Source organism: Eleutherodactylus coqui, chromosome 1, assembly GCF_035609145.1.
Source record: "Eleutherodactylus coqui strain aEleCoq1 chromosome 1, aEleCoq1.hap1, whole genome shotgun sequence".
In the NCBI taxonomy this organism is placed as follows: domain Eukaryota; kingdom Metazoa; phylum Chordata; class Amphibia; order Anura; family Eleutherodactylidae; genus Eleutherodactylus; species Eleutherodactylus coqui.
The window spans coordinates 9,862,369-9,878,690 of NC_089837.1; the positions used below are offsets into that span (position 1 = coordinate 9,862,369).

The 16,322-nt window shown below is 48.8% G+C and overlaps 34 non-coding genes across 34 annotated transcripts; all 34 read right to left on the reverse strand.

The window, feature by feature from the left end:
- Positions 1 to 71: 71 nt before the first annotated feature.
- On the reverse strand, positions 72 to 157 carry TRNAY-GUA (transfer RNA tyrosine (anticodon GUA)). The gene is given in 2 exon segments: positions 72 to 107; positions 121 to 157. It is a non-coding gene; the product is annotated as a tRNA-Tyr (tRNA).
- Positions 158 to 257: 100 nt separating this feature from the next.
- Positions 258 to 330, reverse strand: TRNAA-AGC (transfer RNA alanine (anticodon AGC)). Its single transcript has one exon. It is a non-coding gene; the product is annotated as a tRNA-Ala (tRNA).
- A 696-nt stretch (positions 331 to 1,026) lies between these two features.
- On the reverse strand, positions 1,027 to 1,112 carry TRNAY-GUA (transfer RNA tyrosine (anticodon GUA)). The gene is given in 2 exon segments: positions 1,027 to 1,062; positions 1,076 to 1,112. It is a non-coding gene; the product is annotated as a tRNA-Tyr (tRNA).
- Positions 1,113 to 1,212: 100 nt separating this feature from the next.
- Positions 1,213 to 1,285, reverse strand: TRNAA-AGC (transfer RNA alanine (anticodon AGC)). Its single transcript has one exon. It is a non-coding gene; the product is annotated as a tRNA-Ala (tRNA).
- A 695-nt stretch (positions 1,286 to 1,980) lies between these two features.
- Positions 1,981 to 2,066, reverse strand: TRNAY-GUA (transfer RNA tyrosine (anticodon GUA)). Its single transcript is given in 2 exon segments — positions 1,981 to 2,016; positions 2,030 to 2,066. It is a non-coding gene; the product is annotated as a tRNA-Tyr (tRNA).
- Positions 2,067 to 2,166: 100 nt separating this feature from the next.
- TRNAA-AGC (transfer RNA alanine (anticodon AGC)) lies at positions 2,167 to 2,239 on the reverse strand. The gene has a single exon. It is a non-coding gene; the product is annotated as a tRNA-Ala (tRNA).
- A 696-nt stretch (positions 2,240 to 2,935) lies between these two features.
- TRNAY-GUA (transfer RNA tyrosine (anticodon GUA)) lies at positions 2,936 to 3,021 on the reverse strand. Its single transcript is given in 2 exon segments — positions 2,936 to 2,971; positions 2,985 to 3,021. It is a non-coding gene; the product is annotated as a tRNA-Tyr (tRNA).
- A 100-nt stretch (positions 3,022 to 3,121) lies between these two features.
- On the reverse strand, positions 3,122 to 3,194 carry TRNAA-AGC (transfer RNA alanine (anticodon AGC)). Its single transcript has one exon. It is a non-coding gene; the product is annotated as a tRNA-Ala (tRNA).
- Positions 3,195 to 3,889: 695 nt separating this feature from the next.
- TRNAY-GUA (transfer RNA tyrosine (anticodon GUA)) lies at positions 3,890 to 3,975 on the reverse strand. Its single transcript is given in 2 exon segments — positions 3,890 to 3,925; positions 3,939 to 3,975. It is a non-coding gene; the product is annotated as a tRNA-Tyr (tRNA).
- Positions 3,976 to 4,075: 100 nt separating this feature from the next.
- Positions 4,076 to 4,148, reverse strand: TRNAA-AGC (transfer RNA alanine (anticodon AGC)). Its single transcript has one exon. It is a non-coding gene; the product is annotated as a tRNA-Ala (tRNA).
- A 695-nt stretch (positions 4,149 to 4,843) lies between these two features.
- On the reverse strand, positions 4,844 to 4,929 carry TRNAY-GUA (transfer RNA tyrosine (anticodon GUA)). Its single transcript is given in 2 exon segments — positions 4,844 to 4,879; positions 4,893 to 4,929. It is a non-coding gene; the product is annotated as a tRNA-Tyr (tRNA).
- Positions 4,930 to 5,029: 100 nt separating this feature from the next.
- TRNAA-AGC (transfer RNA alanine (anticodon AGC)) lies at positions 5,030 to 5,102 on the reverse strand. Its single transcript has one exon. It is a non-coding gene; the product is annotated as a tRNA-Ala (tRNA).
- Positions 5,103 to 5,797: 695 nt separating this feature from the next.
- TRNAY-GUA (transfer RNA tyrosine (anticodon GUA)) lies at positions 5,798 to 5,883 on the reverse strand. Its single transcript is given in 2 exon segments — positions 5,798 to 5,833; positions 5,847 to 5,883. It is a non-coding gene; the product is annotated as a tRNA-Tyr (tRNA).
- A 100-nt stretch (positions 5,884 to 5,983) lies between these two features.
- On the reverse strand, positions 5,984 to 6,056 carry TRNAA-AGC (transfer RNA alanine (anticodon AGC)). Its single transcript has one exon. It is a non-coding gene; the product is annotated as a tRNA-Ala (tRNA).
- Positions 6,057 to 6,752: 696 nt separating this feature from the next.
- TRNAY-GUA (transfer RNA tyrosine (anticodon GUA)) lies at positions 6,753 to 6,838 on the reverse strand. The gene is given in 2 exon segments: positions 6,753 to 6,788; positions 6,802 to 6,838. It is a non-coding gene; the product is annotated as a tRNA-Tyr (tRNA).
- Positions 6,839 to 6,938: 100 nt separating this feature from the next.
- Positions 6,939 to 7,011, reverse strand: TRNAA-AGC (transfer RNA alanine (anticodon AGC)). The gene has a single exon. It is a non-coding gene; the product is annotated as a tRNA-Ala (tRNA).
- A 695-nt stretch (positions 7,012 to 7,706) lies between these two features.
- Positions 7,707 to 7,792, reverse strand: TRNAY-GUA (transfer RNA tyrosine (anticodon GUA)). The gene is given in 2 exon segments: positions 7,707 to 7,742; positions 7,756 to 7,792. It is a non-coding gene; the product is annotated as a tRNA-Tyr (tRNA).
- A 100-nt stretch (positions 7,793 to 7,892) lies between these two features.
- TRNAA-AGC (transfer RNA alanine (anticodon AGC)) lies at positions 7,893 to 7,965 on the reverse strand. The gene has a single exon. It is a non-coding gene; the product is annotated as a tRNA-Ala (tRNA).
- Positions 7,966 to 8,661: 696 nt separating this feature from the next.
- On the reverse strand, positions 8,662 to 8,747 carry TRNAY-GUA (transfer RNA tyrosine (anticodon GUA)). The gene is given in 2 exon segments: positions 8,662 to 8,697; positions 8,711 to 8,747. It is a non-coding gene; the product is annotated as a tRNA-Tyr (tRNA).
- A 100-nt stretch (positions 8,748 to 8,847) lies between these two features.
- TRNAA-AGC (transfer RNA alanine (anticodon AGC)) lies at positions 8,848 to 8,920 on the reverse strand. The gene has a single exon. It is a non-coding gene; the product is annotated as a tRNA-Ala (tRNA).
- A 695-nt stretch (positions 8,921 to 9,615) lies between these two features.
- On the reverse strand, positions 9,616 to 9,701 carry TRNAY-GUA (transfer RNA tyrosine (anticodon GUA)). Its single transcript is given in 2 exon segments — positions 9,616 to 9,651; positions 9,665 to 9,701. It is a non-coding gene; the product is annotated as a tRNA-Tyr (tRNA).
- Positions 9,702 to 9,801: 100 nt separating this feature from the next.
- On the reverse strand, positions 9,802 to 9,874 carry TRNAA-AGC (transfer RNA alanine (anticodon AGC)). Its single transcript has one exon. It is a non-coding gene; the product is annotated as a tRNA-Ala (tRNA).
- Positions 9,875 to 10,560: 686 nt separating this feature from the next.
- Positions 10,561 to 10,646, reverse strand: TRNAY-GUA (transfer RNA tyrosine (anticodon GUA)). Its single transcript is given in 2 exon segments — positions 10,561 to 10,596; positions 10,610 to 10,646. It is a non-coding gene; the product is annotated as a tRNA-Tyr (tRNA).
- Positions 10,647 to 10,746: 100 nt separating this feature from the next.
- On the reverse strand, positions 10,747 to 10,819 carry TRNAA-AGC (transfer RNA alanine (anticodon AGC)). The gene has a single exon. It is a non-coding gene; the product is annotated as a tRNA-Ala (tRNA).
- A 695-nt stretch (positions 10,820 to 11,514) lies between these two features.
- On the reverse strand, positions 11,515 to 11,600 carry TRNAY-GUA (transfer RNA tyrosine (anticodon GUA)). Its single transcript is given in 2 exon segments — positions 11,515 to 11,550; positions 11,564 to 11,600. It is a non-coding gene; the product is annotated as a tRNA-Tyr (tRNA).
- Positions 11,601 to 11,700: 100 nt separating this feature from the next.
- Positions 11,701 to 11,773, reverse strand: TRNAA-AGC (transfer RNA alanine (anticodon AGC)). Its single transcript has one exon. It is a non-coding gene; the product is annotated as a tRNA-Ala (tRNA).
- A 695-nt stretch (positions 11,774 to 12,468) lies between these two features.
- Positions 12,469 to 12,554, reverse strand: TRNAY-GUA (transfer RNA tyrosine (anticodon GUA)). Its single transcript is given in 2 exon segments — positions 12,469 to 12,504; positions 12,518 to 12,554. It is a non-coding gene; the product is annotated as a tRNA-Tyr (tRNA).
- Positions 12,555 to 12,654: 100 nt separating this feature from the next.
- On the reverse strand, positions 12,655 to 12,727 carry TRNAA-AGC (transfer RNA alanine (anticodon AGC)). The gene has a single exon. It is a non-coding gene; the product is annotated as a tRNA-Ala (tRNA).
- Positions 12,728 to 13,423: 696 nt separating this feature from the next.
- Positions 13,424 to 13,509, reverse strand: TRNAY-GUA (transfer RNA tyrosine (anticodon GUA)). The gene is given in 2 exon segments: positions 13,424 to 13,459; positions 13,473 to 13,509. It is a non-coding gene; the product is annotated as a tRNA-Tyr (tRNA).
- Positions 13,510 to 13,609: 100 nt separating this feature from the next.
- Positions 13,610 to 13,682, reverse strand: TRNAA-AGC (transfer RNA alanine (anticodon AGC)). Its single transcript has one exon. It is a non-coding gene; the product is annotated as a tRNA-Ala (tRNA).
- Positions 13,683 to 14,462: 780 nt separating this feature from the next.
- Positions 14,463 to 14,548, reverse strand: TRNAY-GUA (transfer RNA tyrosine (anticodon GUA)). Its single transcript is given in 2 exon segments — positions 14,463 to 14,498; positions 14,512 to 14,548. It is a non-coding gene; the product is annotated as a tRNA-Tyr (tRNA).
- Positions 14,549 to 14,648: 100 nt separating this feature from the next.
- TRNAA-AGC (transfer RNA alanine (anticodon AGC)) lies at positions 14,649 to 14,721 on the reverse strand. The gene has a single exon. It is a non-coding gene; the product is annotated as a tRNA-Ala (tRNA).
- Positions 14,722 to 15,413: 692 nt separating this feature from the next.
- On the reverse strand, positions 15,414 to 15,499 carry TRNAY-GUA (transfer RNA tyrosine (anticodon GUA)). The gene is given in 2 exon segments: positions 15,414 to 15,449; positions 15,463 to 15,499. It is a non-coding gene; the product is annotated as a tRNA-Tyr (tRNA).
- Positions 15,500 to 15,599: 100 nt separating this feature from the next.
- Positions 15,600 to 15,672, reverse strand: TRNAA-AGC (transfer RNA alanine (anticodon AGC)). The gene has a single exon. It is a non-coding gene; the product is annotated as a tRNA-Ala (tRNA).
- Positions 15,673 to 16,322: the final 650 nt, after the last annotated feature.

Genomic DNA, 16,322 nt, shown 5'->3' on the forward strand with positions numbered 1-16,322 from the left:
ATGCAGCTGCAAAGTCTGTGCAAGAGAGCCTCCAAGTTGAAGCATGCAAGGTTATCGGACACTCAAAAGCATCCTTCGAGCCGGAATCGAACCAGCGACCTAAGGATTGCTAACTAGCTACTACAGTCCTCCGCTCTACCAGCTGAGCTATCGAAGGTTTAGCCAGATATGCGTGCAGCTGCTTCCTAGGTTTTTGTGTCAGTGCCAACTAAAAAGAAGTTGGCCCTTCATTTGAAGGTAGTGCCAAGTGGAAGTTTTGGAGGATGCGGGCATCGATCCCGCTACCTCTCGCATGCTAAGCGAGCGCTCTACCATTTGAGCTAATCCCCCTCTACGGTTGCTGGCTTCTGGCACTCGGGTCACACCGCAGTCATGTTATTATGCCTAAACCAAGCTTTGACCATGGGAGAAGAAAGGTTTCTTTTTTTTTTTTTTTTTTTTTTTAAGTGTGGATTTTTTGGTGCCTTGAAATATAAAGGACAGTGGAGTTTGCTGGGCTTTGGGTGGCCTGAAAGAACGAGACAGTGAATTTTTGGGGTACCTTTTTCCTGGGAGCATGAAAAATACAAAACTCTGCGCCTAGCAGAGGATGGTTTCGATCCATCGACCTCTGGGTTATGGGCCCAGCACGCTCCCGCTGCGCCACTCTGCTGCTGCTTAAACCTCTCTTACGAGAAGCCACATTACCGTCTGACTGTTGTCAAGCCACTAACGAAGCAGAAGAGTTGGCTTTAGTCACACTAGGGGTGAGAGTTGCATTTTCACGATTGAGAAGTGGTGCGAATTCTATGGCGTTGGTGGTATAGTGGTGAGCATAGCTGCCTTCCAAGCAGTTGACCCGGGTTCGATTCCCGGCCAACGCATTGTTTCTCTTGTTTTGAAGTATTCTTGTTAACACTCTCTCCAGAGGCCAATGGTTGTGCGGTCAGGCTCAAAAAGAGTGCGGCCAGGAGGTATGCAGCTGCAAAGTCTGTGCAAGAGAGCCTCCAAGTTGAAGCATGCAAGGTTATCGGACACTCAAAAGCATCCTTCGAGCCGGAATCGAACCAGCGACCTAAGGATTGCTAACTAGCTACTACAGTCCTCCGCTCTACCAGCTGAGCTATCGAAGGTTTAGCCAGATATGCGTGCAGCTGCTTCCTAGGTTTTTGTGTCAGTGCCAACTAAAAAGAAGTTGGCCCTTCATTTGAAGGTAGTGCCAAGTGGAAGTTTTGGAGGATGCGGGCATCGATCCCGCTACCTCTCGCATGCTAAGCGAGCGCTCTACCATTTGAGCTAATCCCCCTCTACGGTTGCTGGCTTCTGGCACTCGGGTCACACCGCAGTCATGTTATTATGCCTAAACCAAGCTTTGACCATGGGAGAAGAAAGGTTTCTTTTTTTTTTTTTTTTTTTTTTAAGTGTGGATTTTTTGGTGCCTTGAAATATAAAGGACAGTGGAGTTTGCTGGGCTTTGGGTGGCCTGAAAGAACGAGACAGTGAATTTTTGGGGTACCTTTTTCCTGGGAGCATGAAAAATACAAAACTCTGCGCCTAGCAGAGGATGGTTTCGATCCATCGACCTCTGGGTTATGGGCCCAGCACGCTCCCGCTGCGCCACTCTGCTGCTGCTTAAACCTCTCTTACGAGAAGCCACATTACCGTCTGACTGTTGTCAAGCCACTAACGAAGCAGAAGAGTTGGCTTTAGTCACACTAGGGGTGAGAGTTGCATTTTCACGATTGAGAAGTGGTGCGAATTCTATGGCGTTGGTGGTATAGTGGTGAGCATAGCTGCCTTCCAAGCAGTTGACCCGGGTTCGATTCCCGGCCAACGCATTGTTTCTCTTGTTTTGAAGTATTCTTGTTAACACTCTCTCCAGAGGCCAATGGTTGTGCGGTCAGGCTCAAAAAGAGTGCGGCCAGGAGGTATGCAGCTGCAAAGTCTGTGCAAGAGAGCCTCCAAGTTGAAGCATGCAAGGTTATCGGACACTCAAAAGCATCCTTCGAGCCGGAATCGAACCAGCGACCTAAGGATTGCTAACTAGCTACTACAGTCCTCCGCTCTACCAGCTGAGCTATCGAAGGTTTAGCCAGATATGCGTGCAGCTGCTTCCTAGGTTTTTGTGTCAGTGCCAACTAAAAAGAAGTTGGCCCTTCATTTGAAGGTAGTGCCAAGTGGAAGTTTTGGAGGATGCGGGCATCGATCCCGCTACCTCTCGCATGCTAAGCGAGCGCTCTACCATTTGAGCTAATCCCCCTCTACGGTTGCTGGCTTCTGGCACTCGGGTCACACCGCAGTCATGTTATTATGCCTAAACCAAGCTTTGACCATGGGAGAAGAAAGGTTTCTTTTTTTTTTTTTTTTTTTTTTTAAGTGTGGATTTTTTGGTGCCTTGAAATATAAAGGACAGTGGAGTTTGCTGGGCTTTGGGTGGCCTGAAAGAACGAGACAGTGAATTTTTGGGGTACCTTTTTCCTGGGAGCATGAAAAATACAAAACTCTGCGCCTAGCAGAGGATGGTTTCGATCCATCGACCTCTGGGTTATGGGCCCAGCACGCTCCCGCTGCGCCACTCTGCTGCTGCTTAAACCTCTCTTACGAGAAGCCACATTACCGTCTGACTGTTGTCAAGCCACTAACGAAGCAGAAGAGTTGGCTTTAGTCACACTAGGGGTGAGAGTTGCATTTTCACGATTGAGAAGTGGTGCGAATTCTATGGCGTTGGTGGTATAGTGGTGAGCATAGCTGCCTTCCAAGCAGTTGACCCGGGTTCGATTCCCGGCCAACGCATTGTTTCTCTTGTTTTGAAGTATTCTTGTTAACACTCTCTCCAGAGGCCAATGGTTGTGCGGTCAGGCTCAAAAAGAGTGCGGCCAGGAGGTATGCAGCTGCAAAGTCTGTGCAAGAGAGCCTCCAAGTTGAAGCATGCAAGGTTATCGGACACTCAAAAGCATCCTTCGAGCCGGAATCGAACCAGCGACCTAAGGATTGCTAACTAGCTACTACAGTCCTCCGCTCTACCAGCTGAGCTATCGAAGGTTTAGCCAGATATGCGTGCAGCTGCTTCCTAGGTTTTTGTGTCAGTGCCAACTAAAAAGAAGTTGGCCCTTCATTTGAAGGTAGTGCCAAGTGGAAGTTTTGGAGGATGCGGGCATCGATCCCGCTACCTCTCGCATGCTAAGCGAGCGCTCTACCATTTGAGCTAATCCCCCTCTACGGTTGCTGGCTTCTGGCACTCGGGTCACACCGCAGTCATGTTATTATGCCTAAACCAAGCTTTGACCATGGGAGAAGAAAGGTTTCTTTTTTTTTTTTTTTTTTTTTTAAGTGTGGATTTTTTGGTGCCTTGAAATATAAAGGACAGTGGAGTTTGCTGGGCTTTGGGTGGCCTGAAAGAACGAGACAGTGAATTTTTGGGGTACCTTTTTCCTGGGAGCATGAAAAATACAAAACTCTGCGCCTAGCAGAGGATGGTTTCGATCCATCGACCTCTGGGTTATGGGCCCAGCACGCTCCCGCTGCGCCACTCTGCTGCTGCTTAAACCTCTCTTACGAGAAGCCACATTACCGTCTGACTGTTGTCAAGCCACTAACGAAGCAGAAGAGTTGGCTTTAGTCACACTAGGGGTGAGAGTTGCATTTTCACGATTGAGAAGTGGTGCGAATTCTATGGCGTTGGTGGTATAGTGGTGAGCATAGCTGCCTTCCAAGCAGTTGACCCGGGTTCGATTCCCGGCCAACGCATTGTTTCTCTTGTTTTGAAGTATTCTTGTTAACACTCTCTCCAGAGGCCAATGGTTGTGCGGTCAGGCTCAAAAAGAGTGCGGCCAGGAGGTATGCAGCTGCAAAGTCTGTGCAAGAGAGCCTCCAAGTTGAAGCATGCAAGGTTATCGGACACTCAAAAGCATCCTTCGAGCCGGAATCGAACCAGCGACCTAAGGATTGCTAACTAGCTACTACAGTCCTCCGCTCTACCAGCTGAGCTATCGAAGGTTTAGCCAGATATGCGTGCAGCTGCTTCCTAGGTTTTTGTGTCAGTGCCAACTAAAAAGAAGTTGGCCCTTCATTTGAAGGTAGTGCCAAGTGGAAGTTTTGGAGGATGCGGGCATCGATCCCGCTACCTCTCGCATGCTAAGCGAGCGCTCTACCATTTGAGCTAATCCCCCTCTACGGTTGCTGGCTTCTGGCACTCGGGTCACACCGCAGTCATGTTATTATGCCTAAACCAAGCTTTGACCATGGGAGAAGAAAGGTTTCTTTTTTTTTTTTTTTTTTTTTTAAGTGTGGATTTTTTGGTGCCTTGAAATATAAAGGACAGTGGAGTTTGCTGGGCTTTGGGTGGCCTGAAAGAACGAGACAGTGAATTTTTGGGGTACCTTTTTCCTGGGAGCATGAAAAATACAAAACTCTGCGCCTAGCAGAGGATGGTTTCGATCCATCGACCTCTGGGTTATGGGCCCAGCACGCTCCCGCTGCGCCACTCTGCTGCTGCTTAAACCTCTCTTACGAGAAGCCACATTACCGTCTGACTGTTGTCAAGCCACTAACGAAGCAGAAGAGTTGGCTTTAGTCACACTAGGGGTGAGAGTTGCATTTTCACGATTGAGAAGTGGTGCGAATTCTATGGCGTTGGTGGTATAGTGGTGAGCATAGCTGCCTTCCAAGCAGTTGACCCGGGTTCGATTCCCGGCCAACGCATTGTTTCTCTTGTTTTGAAGTATTCTTGTTAACACTCTCTCCAGAGGCCAATGGTTGTGCGGTCAGGCTCAAAAAGAGTGCGGCCAGGAGGTATGCAGCTGCAAAGTCTGTGCAAGAGAGCCTCCAAGTTGAAGCATGCAAGGTTATCGGACACTCAAAAGCATCCTTCGAGCCGGAATCGAACCAGCGACCTAAGGATTGCTAACTAGCTACTACAGTCCTCCGCTCTACCAGCTGAGCTATCGAAGGTTTAGCCAGATATGCGTGCAGCTGCTTCCTAGGTTTTTGTGTCAGTGCCAACTAAAAAGAAGTTGGCCCTTCATTTGAAGGTAGTGCCAAGTGGAAGTTTTGGAGGATGCGGGCATCGATCCCGCTACCTCTCGCATGCTAAGCGAGCGCTCTACCATTTGAGCTAATCCCCCTCTACGGTTGCTGGCTTCTGGCACTCGGGTCACACCGCAGTCATGTTATTATGCCTAAACCAAGCTTTGACCATGGGAGAAGAAAGGTTTCTTTTTTTTTTTTTTTTTTTTTTAAGTGTGGATTTTTTGGTGCCTTGAAATATAAAGGACAGTGGAGTTTGCTGGGCTTTGGGTGGCCTGAAAGAACGAGACAGTGAATTTTTGGGGTACCTTTTTCCTGGGAGCATGAAAAATACAAAACTCTGCGCCTAGCAGAGGATGGTTTCGATCCATCGACCTCTGGGTTATGGGCCCAGCACGCTCCCGCTGCGCCACTCTGCTGCTGCTTAAACCTCTCTTACGAGAAGCCACATTACCGTCTGACTGTTGTCAAGCCACTAACGAAGCAGAAGAGTTGGCTTTAGTCACACTAGGGGTGAGAGTTGCATTTTCACGATTGAGAAGTGGTGCGAATTCTATGGCGTTGGTGGTATAGTGGTGAGCATAGCTGCCTTCCAAGCAGTTGACCTGGGTTCGATTCCCGGCCAACGCATTGTTTCTCTTGTTTTGAAGTATTCTTGTTAACACTCTCTCCAGAGGCCAATGGTTGTGCGGTCAGGCTCAAAAAGAGTGCGGCCAGGAGGTATGCAGCTGCAAAGTCTGTGCAAGAGAGCCTCCAAGTTGAAGCATGCAAGGTTATCGGACACTCAAAAGCATCCTTCGAGCCGGAATCGAACCAGCGACCTAAGGATTGCTAACTAGCTACTACAGTCCTCCGCTCTACCAGCTGAGCTATCGAAGGTTTAGCCAGATATGCGTGCAGCTGCTTCCTAGGTTTTTGTGTCAGTGCCAACTAAAAAGAAGTTGGCCCTTCATTTGAAGGTAGTGCCAAGTGGAAGTTTTGGAGGATGCGGGCATCGATCCCGCTACCTCTCGCATGCTAAGCGAGCGCTCTACCATTTGAGCTAATCCCCCTCTACGGTTGCTGGCTTCTGGCACTCGGGTCACACCGCAGTCATGTTATTATGCCTAAACCAAGCTTTGACCATGGGAGAAGAAAGGTTTCTTTTTTTTTTTTTTTTTTTTTTTAAGTGTGGATTTTTTGGTGCCTTGAAATATAAAGGACAGTGGAGTTTGCTGGGCTTTGGGTGGCCTGAAAGAACGAGACAGTGAATTTTTGGGGTACCTTTTTCCTGGGAGCATGAAAAATACAAAACTCTGCGCCTAGCAGAGGATGGTTTCGATCCATCGACCTCTGGGTTATGGGCCCAGCACGCTCCCGCTGCGCCACTCTGCTGCTGCTTAAACCTCTCTTACGAGAAGCCACATTACCGTCTGACTGTTGTCAAGCCACTAACGAAGCAGAAGAGTTGGCTTTAGTCACACTAGGGGTGAGAGTTGCATTTTCACGATTGAGAAGTGGTGCGAATTCTATGGCGTTGGTGGTATAGTGGTGAGCATAGCTGCCTTCCAAGCAGTTGACCCGGGTTCGATTCCCGGCCAACGCATTGTTTCTCTTGTTTTGAAGTATTCTTGTTAACACTCTCTCCAGAGGCCAATGGTTGTGCGGTCAGGCTCAAAAAGAGTGCGGCCAGGAGGTATGCAGCTGCAAAGTCTGTGCAAGAGAGCCTCCAAGTTGAAGCATGCAAGGTTATCGGACACTCAAAAGCATCCTTCGAGCCGGAATCGAACCAGCGACCTAAGGATTGCTAACTAGCTACTACAGTCCTCCGCTCTACCAGCTGAGCTATCGAAGGTTTAGCCAGATATGCGTGCAGCTGCTTCCTAGGTTTTTGTGTCAGTGCCAACTAAAAAGAAGTTGGCCCTTCATTTGAAGGTAGTGCCAAGTGGAAGTTTTGGAGGATGCGGGCATCGATCCCGCTACCTCTCGCATGCTAAGCGAGCGCTCTACCATTTGAGCTAATCCCCCTCTACGGTTGCTGGCTTCTGGCACTCGGGTCACACCGCAGTCATGTTATTATGCCTAAACCAAGCTTTGACCATGGGAGAAGAAAGGTTTCTTTTTTTTTTTTTTTTTTTTTTAAGTGTGGATTTTTTGGTGCCTTGAAATATAAAGGACAGTGGAGTTTGCTGGGCTTTGGGTGGCCTGAAAGAACGAGACAGTGAATTTTTGGGGTACCTTTTTCCTGGGAGCATGAAAAATACAAAACTCTGCGCCTAGCAGAGGATGGTTTCGATCCATCGACCTCTGGGTTATGGGCCCAGCACGCTCCCGCTGCGCCACTCTGCTGCTGCTTAAACCTCTCTTACGAGAAGCCACATTACCGTCTGACTGTTGTCAAGCCACTAACGAAGCAGAAGAGTTGGCTTTAGTCACACTAGGGGTGAGAGTTGCATTTTCACGATTGAGAAGTGGTGCGAATTCTATGGCGTTGGTGGTATAGTGGTGAGCATAGCTGCCTTCCAAGCAGTTGACCCGGGTTCGATTCCCGGCCAACGCATTGTTTCTCTTGTTTTGAAGTATTCTTGTTAACACTCTCTCCAGAGGCCAATGGTTGTGCGGTCAGGCTCAAAAAGAGTGCGGCCAGGAGGTATGCAGCTGCAAAGTCTGTGCAAGAGAGCCTCCAAGTTGAAGCATGCAAGGTTATCGGACACTCAAAAGCATCCTTCGAGCCGGAATCGAACCAGCGACCTAAGGATTGCTAACTAGCTACTACAGTCCTCCGCTCTACCAGCTGAGCTATCGAAGGTTTAGCCAGATATGCGTGCAGCTGCTTCCTAGGTTTTTGTGTCAGTGCCAACTAAAAAGAAGTTGGCCCTTCATTTGAAGGTAGTGCCAAGTGGAAGTTTTGGAGGATGCGGGCATCGATCCCGCTACCTCTCGCATGCTAAGCGAGCGCTCTACCATTTGAGCTAATCCCCCTCTACGGTTGCTGGCTTCTGGCACTCGGGTCACACCGCAGTCATGTTATTATGCCTAAACCAAGCTTTGACCATGGGAGAAGAAAGGTTTCTTTTTTTTTTTTTTTTTTTTTTTAAGTGTGGATTTTTTGGTGCCTTGAAATATAAAGGACAGTGGAGTTTGCTGGGCTTTGGGTGGCCTGAAAGAACGAGACAGTGAATTTTTGGGGTACCTTTTTCCTGGGAGCATGAAAAATACAAAACTCTGCGCCTAGCAGAGGATGGTTTCGATCCATCGACCTCTGGGTTATGGGCCCAGCACGCTCCCGCTGCGCCACTCTGCTGCTGCTTAAACCTCTCTTACGAGAAGCCACATTACCGTCTGACTGTTGTCAAGCCACTAACGAAGCAGAAGAGTTGGCTTTAGTCACACTAGGGGTGAGAGTTGCATTTTCACGATTGAGAAGTGGTGCGAATTCTATGGCGTTGGTGGTATAGTGGTGAGCATAGCTGCCTTCCAAGCAGTTGACCCGGGTTCGATTCCCGGCCAACGCATTGTTTCTCTTGTTTTGAAGTATTCTTGTTAACACTCTCTCCAGAGGCCAATGGTTGTGCGGTCAGGCTCAAAAAGAGTGCGGCCAGGAGGTATGCAGCTGCAAAGTCTGTGCAAGAGAGCCTCCAAGTTGAAGCATGCAAGGTTATCGGACACTCAAAAGCATCCTTCGAGCCGGAATCGAACCAGCGACCTAAGGATTGCTAACTAGCTACTACAGTCCTCCGCTCTACCAGCTGAGCTATCGAAGGTTTAGCCAGATATGCGTGCAGCTGCTTCCTAGGTTTTTGTGTCAGTGCCAACTAAAAAGAAGTTGGCCCTTCATTTGAAGGTAGTGCCAAGTGGAAGTTTTGGAGGATGCGGGCATCGATCCCGCTACCTCTCGCATGCTAAGCGAGCGCTCTACCATTTGAGCTAATCCCCCTCTACGGTTGCTGGCTTCTGGCACTCGGGTCACACCGCAGTCATGTTATTATGCCTAAACCAAGCTTTGACCATGGGAGAAGAAAGGTTTCTTTTTTTTTTTTTTTTTTTTTTAAGTGTGGATTTTTTGGTGCCTTGAAATATAAAGGACAGTGGAGTTTGCTGGGCTTTGGGTGGCCTGAAAGAACGAGACAGTGAATTTTTGGGGTACCTTTTTCCTGGGAGCATGAAAAATACAAAACTCTGCGCCTAGCAGAGGATGGTTTCGATCCATCGACCTCTGGGTTATGGGCCCAGCACGCTCCCGCTGCGCCACTCTGCTGCTGCTTAAACCTCTCTTACGAGAAGCCACATTACCGTCTGACTGTTGTCAAGCCACTAACGAAGCAGAAGAGTTGGCTTTAGTCACACTAGGGGTGAGAGTTGCATTTTCACGATTGAGAAGTGGTGCGAATTCTATGGCGTTGGTGGTATAGTGGTGAGCATAGCTGCCTTCCAAGCAGTTGACCCGGGTTCGATTCCCGGCCAACGCATTGTTTCTCTTGTTTTGAAGTATTCTTGTTAACACTCTCTCCAGAGGCCAATGGTTGTGCGGTCAGGCTCAAAAAGAGTGCGGCCAGGAGGTATGCAGCTGCAAAGTCTGTGCAAGAGAGCCTCCAAGTTGAAGCATGCAAGGTTATCGGACACTCAAAAGCATCCTTCGAGCCGGAATCGAACCAGCGACCTAAGGATTGCTAACTAGCTACTACAGTCCTCCGCTCTACCAGCTGAGCTATCGAAGGTTTAGCCAGATATGCGTGCAGCTGCTTCCTAGGTTTTTGTGTCAGTGCCAACTAAAAAGAAGTTGGCCCTTCATTTGAAGGTAGTGCCAAGTGGAAGTTTTGGAGGATGCGGGCATCGATCCCGCTACCTCTCGCATGCTAAGCGAGCGCTCTACCATTTGAGCTAATCCCCCTCTACAGTTGCTGGCTTCTGGCACTCGGGTCACACCGCAGTCATGTTATTATGCCTAAACCAAGCTTTGACCATGGGAGAAGAAAGGTTTCTTTTTTTTTTTTTAAGTGTGGATTTTTTGGTGCCTTGAAATATAAAGGACAGTGGAGTTTGCTGGGCTTTGGGTGGCCTGAAAGAACGAGACAGTGAATTTTTGGGGTACCTTTTTCCTGGGAGCATGAAAAATACAAAACTCTGCGCCTAGCAGAGGATGGTTTCGATCCATCGACCTCTGGGTTATGGGCCCAGCACGCTCCCGCTGCGCCACTCTGCTGCTGCTTAAACCTCTCTTACGAGAAGCCACATTACCGTCTGACTGTTGTCAAGCCACTAACGAAGCAGAAGAGTTGGCTTTAGTCACACTAGGGGTGAGAGTTGCATTTTCACGATTGAGAAGTGGTGCGAATTCTATGGCGTTGGTGGTATAGTGGTGAGCATAGCTGCCTTCCAAGCAGTTGACCCGGGTTCGATTCCCGGCCAACGCATTGTTTCTCTTGTTTTGAAGTATTCTTGTTAACACTCTCTCCAGAGGCCAATGGTTGTGCGGTCAGGCTTAAAAAGAGTGCGGCCAGGAGGTATGCAGCTGCAAAGTCTGTGCAAGAGAGCCTCCAAGTTGAAGCATGCAAGGTTATCGGACACTCAAAAGCATCCTTCGAGCCGGAATCGAACCAGCGACCTAAGGATTGCTAACTAGCTACTACAGTCCTCCGCTCTACCAGCTGAGCTATCGAAGGTTTAGCCAGATATGCGTGCAGCTGCTTCCTAGGTTTTTGTGTCAGTGCCAACTAAAAAGAAGTTGGCCCTTCATTTGAAGGTAGTGCCAAGTGGAAGTTTTGGAGGATGCGGGCATCGATCCCGCTACCTCTCGCATGCTAAGCGAGCGCTCTACCATTTGAGCTAATCCCCCTCTACGGTTGCTGGCTTCTGGCACTCGGGTCACACCGCAGTCATGTTATTATGCCTAAACCAAGCTTTGACCATGGGAGAAGAAAGGTTTCTTTTTTTTTTTTTTTTTTTTTTAAGTGTGGATTTTTTGGTGCCTTGAAATATAAAGGACAGTGGAGTTTGCTGGGCTTTGGGTGGCCTGAAAGAACGAGACAGTGAATTTTTGGGGTACCTTTTTCCTGGGAGCATGAAAAATACAAAACTCTGCGCCTAGCAGAGGATGGTTTCGATCCATCGACCTCTGGGTTATGGGCCCAGCACGCTCCCGCTGCGCCACTCTGCTGCTGCTTAAACCTCTCTTACGAGAAGCCACATTACCGTCTGACTGTTGTCAAGCCACTAACGAAGCAGAAGAGTTGGCTTTAGTCACACTAGGGGTGAGAGTTGCATTTTCACGATTGAGAAGTGGTGCGAATTCTATGGCGTTGGTGGTATAGTGGTGAGCATAGCTGCCTTCCAAGCAGTTGACCCGGGTTCGATTCCCGGCCAACGCATTGTTTCTCTTGTTTTGAAGTATTCTTGTTAACACTCTCTCCAGAGGCCAATGGTTGTGCGGTCAGGCTTAAAAAGAGTGCGGCCAGGAGGTATGCAGCTGCAAAGTCTGTGCAAGAGAGCCTCCAAGTTGAAGCATGCAAGGTTATCGGACACTCAAAAGCATCCTTCGAGCCGGAATCGAACCAGCGACCTAAGGATTGCTAACTAGCTACTACAGTCCTCCGCTCTACCAGCTGAGCTATCGAAGGTTTAGCCAGATATGCGTGCAGCTGCTTCCTAGGTTTTTGTGTCAGTGCCAACTAAAAAGAAGTTGGCCCTTCATTTGAAGGTAGTGCCAAGTGGAAGTTTTGGAGGATGCGGGCATCGATCCCGCTACCTCTCGCATGCTAAGCGAGCGCTCTACCATTTGAGCTAATCCCCCTCTACGGTTGCTGGCTTCTGGCACTCGGGTCACACCGCAGTCATGTTATTATGCCTAAACCAAGCTTTGACCATGGGAGAAGAAAGGTTTCTTTTTTTTTTTTTTTTTTTTTTAAGTGTGGATTTTTTGGTGCCTTGAAATATAAAGGACAGTGGAGTTTGCTGGGCTTTGGGTGGCCTGAAAGAACGAGACAGTGAATTTTTGGGGTACCTTTTTCCTGGGAGCATGAAAAATACAAAACTCTGCGCCTAGCAGAGGATGGTTTCGATCCATCGACCTCTGGGTTATGGGCCCAGCACGCTCCCGCTGCGCCACTCTGCTGCTGCTTAAACCTCTCTTACGAGAAGCCACATTACCGTCTGACTGTTGTCAAGCCACTAACGAAGCAGAAGAGTTGGCTTTAGTCACACTAGGGGTGAGAGTTGCATTTTCACGATTGAGAAGTGGTGCGAATTCTATGGCGTTGGTGGTATAGTGGTGAGCATAGCTGCCTTCCAAGCAGTTGACCCGGGTTCGATTCCCGGCCAACGCATTGTTTCTCTTGTTTTGAAGTATTCTTGTTAACACTCTCTCCAGAGGCCAATGGTTGTGCGGTCAGGCTCAAAAAGAGTGCGGCCAGGAGGTATGCAGCTGCAAAGTCTGTGCAAGAGAGCCTCCAAGTTGAAGCATGCAAGGTTATCGGACACTCAAAAGCATCCTTCGAGCCGGAATCGAACCAGCGACCTAAGGATTGCTAACTAGCTACTACAGTCCTCCGCTCTACCAGCTGAGCTATCGAAGGTTTAGCCAGATATGCGTGCAGCTGCTTCCTAGGTTTTTGTGTCAGTGCCAACTAAAAAGAAGTTGGCCCTTCATTTGAAGGTAGTGCCAAGTGGAAGTTTTGGAGGATGCGGGCATCGATCCCGCTACCTCTCGCATGCTAAGCGAGCGCTCTACCATTTGAGCTAATCCCCCTCTACGGTTGCTGGCTTCTGGCACTCGGGTCACACCGCAGTCATGTTATCATGCCTAAACCAAGCTTTGACCATGGGAGAAGAAAGGTTTCTTTTTTTTTTTTTTTTTTTTTTTAAGTGTGGATTTTTTGGTGCCTTGAAATATAAAGGACAGTGGAATTTGCTGGGCTTTGGGTGGCCTGAAAGAACGAGACAGTGAATTTTTGGGGTACCTTTTTCCTGGGAGCATGAAAAATACAAAACTCTGCGCCTAGCAGAGGATGGTTTCGATCCATCGACCTCTGGGTTATGGGCCCAGCACGCTCCCGCTGCGCCACTCTGCTGCTGCTTAAACCTCTCTTACGAGAAGCCACATTACCGTCTGACTGTTGTCAAGCCACTAACGAAGCAGAAGAGTTGGCTTTAGTCACACTAGGGGTGAGAGTTGCATTTTCACGATTGAGAAGTGGTGCGAATTCTATGGCGTTGGTGGTATAGTGGTGAGCATAGCTGCCTTCCAAGCAGTTGACCCGGGTTCGATTCCCGGCCAACGCATTGTTTCTCTTGTTTTGAAGTATTCTTGTTAACACTCTCTCCAGAGGCCAATGGTTGTGCGGTCAGGCTCAAAAAGAGTGCGGCCAGGAGGTATGCAGCTGCAAAGTCTGTGCAAGAGAGCCTCCAAGTTGAAGCATGCAAGGTTATCGGACACTCAAAAGCATCCTTCGAGCCGGAATCGAACCAGCGACCTAAGGATTGCTAACTAGCTACTACAGTCCTCCGCTCTACCAGCTGAGCTATCGAAGGTTTAGCCAGATATGCCTGCAGCTGCTTCCTAGGTTTTTGTGTCAGTGCCAACTAAAAAGAAGTTGGCCCTTCATTTGAAGGTAGTGCCAAGTGGAAGTTTTGGAGGATGCGGGCATCGATCCCGCTACCTCTCGCATGCTAAGCGAGCGCTCTACCATTTGAGCTAATCCCCCTCTACGGTTGCTGGCTTCTGGCACTCGGGTCACACCGCAGTCATGTTATCATGCCTAAACCAAGCTTTGACCATGGGAGAAGAAAGGTTTCTTTTTTTTTGTTTTTTTTTTTTTTTTTTTAAGTGTGGATTTTTTGGTGTCTTGAAATATAAAGGACAGTGGAGTTTGCTGGGCTTTGGGTGGCCTGAAAGAACGAGACAGTGAATTTTTGGGGTACCTTTTTCCTGGGAGCATGAAAAATACAAAACTCTGCGCCTAGCAGAGGATGGTTTCGATCCATCGACCTCTGGGTTATGGGCCCAGCACGCTCCCGCTGCGCCACTCTGCTGCTGCTTAAACCTCTCTTACGAGAAGCCATCGACCTCTGGGTTATGGGCCCAGCACGCTCCCGCTGCGCCACTCTGCTGCTGCTTAAACCTCTCTTACGAGAAGCCACATTACCGTCTGACTGTTGTCAAGCCACTAACGAAGCAGAAGAGTTGGCTTTAGTCACACTAGGGGTGAGAGTTGCATTTTCACGATTGAGAAGTGGTGCGAATTCTATGGCGTTGGTGGTATAGTGGTGAGCATAGCTGCCTTCCAAGCAGTTGACCCGGGTTCGATTCCCGGCCAACGCATTGTTTCTCTTGTTTTGAAGTATTCTTGTTAACACTCTCTCCAGAGGCCAATGGTTGTGCGGTCAGGCTCAAAAAGAGTGCGGCCAGGAGGTATGCAGCTGCAAAGTCTGTGCAAGAGAGCCTCCAAGTTGAAGCATGCAAGGTTATCGGACACTCAAAAGCATCCTTCGAGCCGGAATCGAACCAGCGACCTAAGGATTGCTAACTAGCTACTACAGTCCTCCGCTCTACCAGCTGAGCTATCGAAGGTTTAGCCAGATATGCGTGCAGCTGCTTCCTAGGTTTTTGTGTCAGTGCCAACTAAAAAGAAGTTGGCCCTTCATTTGAAGGTAGTGCCAAGTGGAAGTTTTGGAGGATGCGGGCATCGATCCCGCTACCTCTCGCATGCTAAGCGAGCGCTCTACCATTTGAGCTAATCCCCCTCTACGGTTGCTGGCTTCTGGCACTCGGGTCACACCGCAGTCATGTTATTATGCCTAAACCAAGCTTTGACCATGGGAGAAGAAAGGTTTCTTTTTTTTTTTTTTTTTTTAAGTGTGGATTTTTTGGTGCCTTGAAATATAAAGGACAGTGGAGTTTGCTGGGCTTTGGGTGGCCTGAAAGAACGAGACAGTGAATTTTTGGGGTACCTTTTTCCTGGGAGCATGAAAAATACAAAACTCTGCGCCTAGCAGAGGATGGTTTCGATCCATCGACCTCTGGGTTATGGGCCCAGCACGCTCCCGCTGCGCCACTCTGCTGCTGCTTAAACCTCTCTTACGAGAAGCCACATTACCGTCTGACTGTTGTCAAGCCACTAACGAAGCAGAAGAGTTGGCTTTAGTCACACTAGGGGTGAGAGTTGCATTTTCACGATTGAGAAGTGGTGCGAATTCTATGGCGTTGGTGGTATAGTGGTGAGCATAGCTGCCTTCCAAGCAGTTGACCCGGGTTCGATTCCCGGCCAACGCATTGTTTCTCTTGTTTTGAAGTATTCTTGTTAACACTCTCTCCAGAGGCCAATGGTTGTGCGGTCAGGCTTAAAAAGAGTGCGGCCAGGAGGTATGCAGCTGCAAAGTCTGTGCAAGAGAGCCTCCAAGTTGAAGCATGCAAGGTTATCGGACACTCAAAAGCATCCTTCGAGCCGGAATCGAACCAGCGACCTAAGGATTGCTAACTAGCTACTACAGTCCTCCGCTCTACCAGCTGAGCTATCGAAGGTTTAGCCAGATATGCGTGCAGCTGCTTCCTAGGTTTTTGTGTCAGTGCCAACTAAAAAGAAGTTGGCCCTTCATTTGAAGGTAGTGCCAAGTGGAAGTTTTGGAGGATGCGGGCATCGATCCCGCTACCTCTCGCATGCTAAGCGAGCGCTCTACCATTTGAGCTAATCCCCCTCTACGGTTGCTGGCTTCTGGCACTCGGGTCACACCGCAGTCATGTTATTATGCCTAAACCAAGCTTTGACCATGGGAGAAGAAAGGTTTCTTTTTTTTTTTTTTTTTTTTTTAAGTGTGGATTTTTTGGTGCCTTGAAATATAAAGGACAGTGGAGTTTGCTGGGCTTTGGGTGGCCTGAAAGAACGAGACAGTGAATTTTTGGGGTACCTTTTTCCTGGGAGCATGAAAAATACAAAACTCTGCGCCTAGCAGAGGATGGTTTCGATCCATCGACCTCTGGGTTATGGGCCCAGCACGCTCCCGCTGCGCCACTCTGCTGCTGCTTAAACCTCTCTTACGAGAAGCCACATTACCGTCTGACTGTTGTCAAGCCACTAACGAAGCAGAAGAGTTGGCTTTAGTCACACTAGGGGTGAGAGTTGCATTTTCACGATTGAGAAGTGGTGCGAATTCTATGGCGTTGGTGGTATAGTGGTGAGCATAGCTGCCTTCCAAGCAGTTGACCCGGGTTCGATTCCCGGCCAACGCATTGTTTCTCTTGTTTTGAAGTATTCTTGTTAACACTCTCTCCAGAGGCCAATGGTTGTGCGGTCAGGCTCAAAAAGAGTGCGGCCAGGAGGTATGCAGCTGCAAAGTCTGTGCAAGAG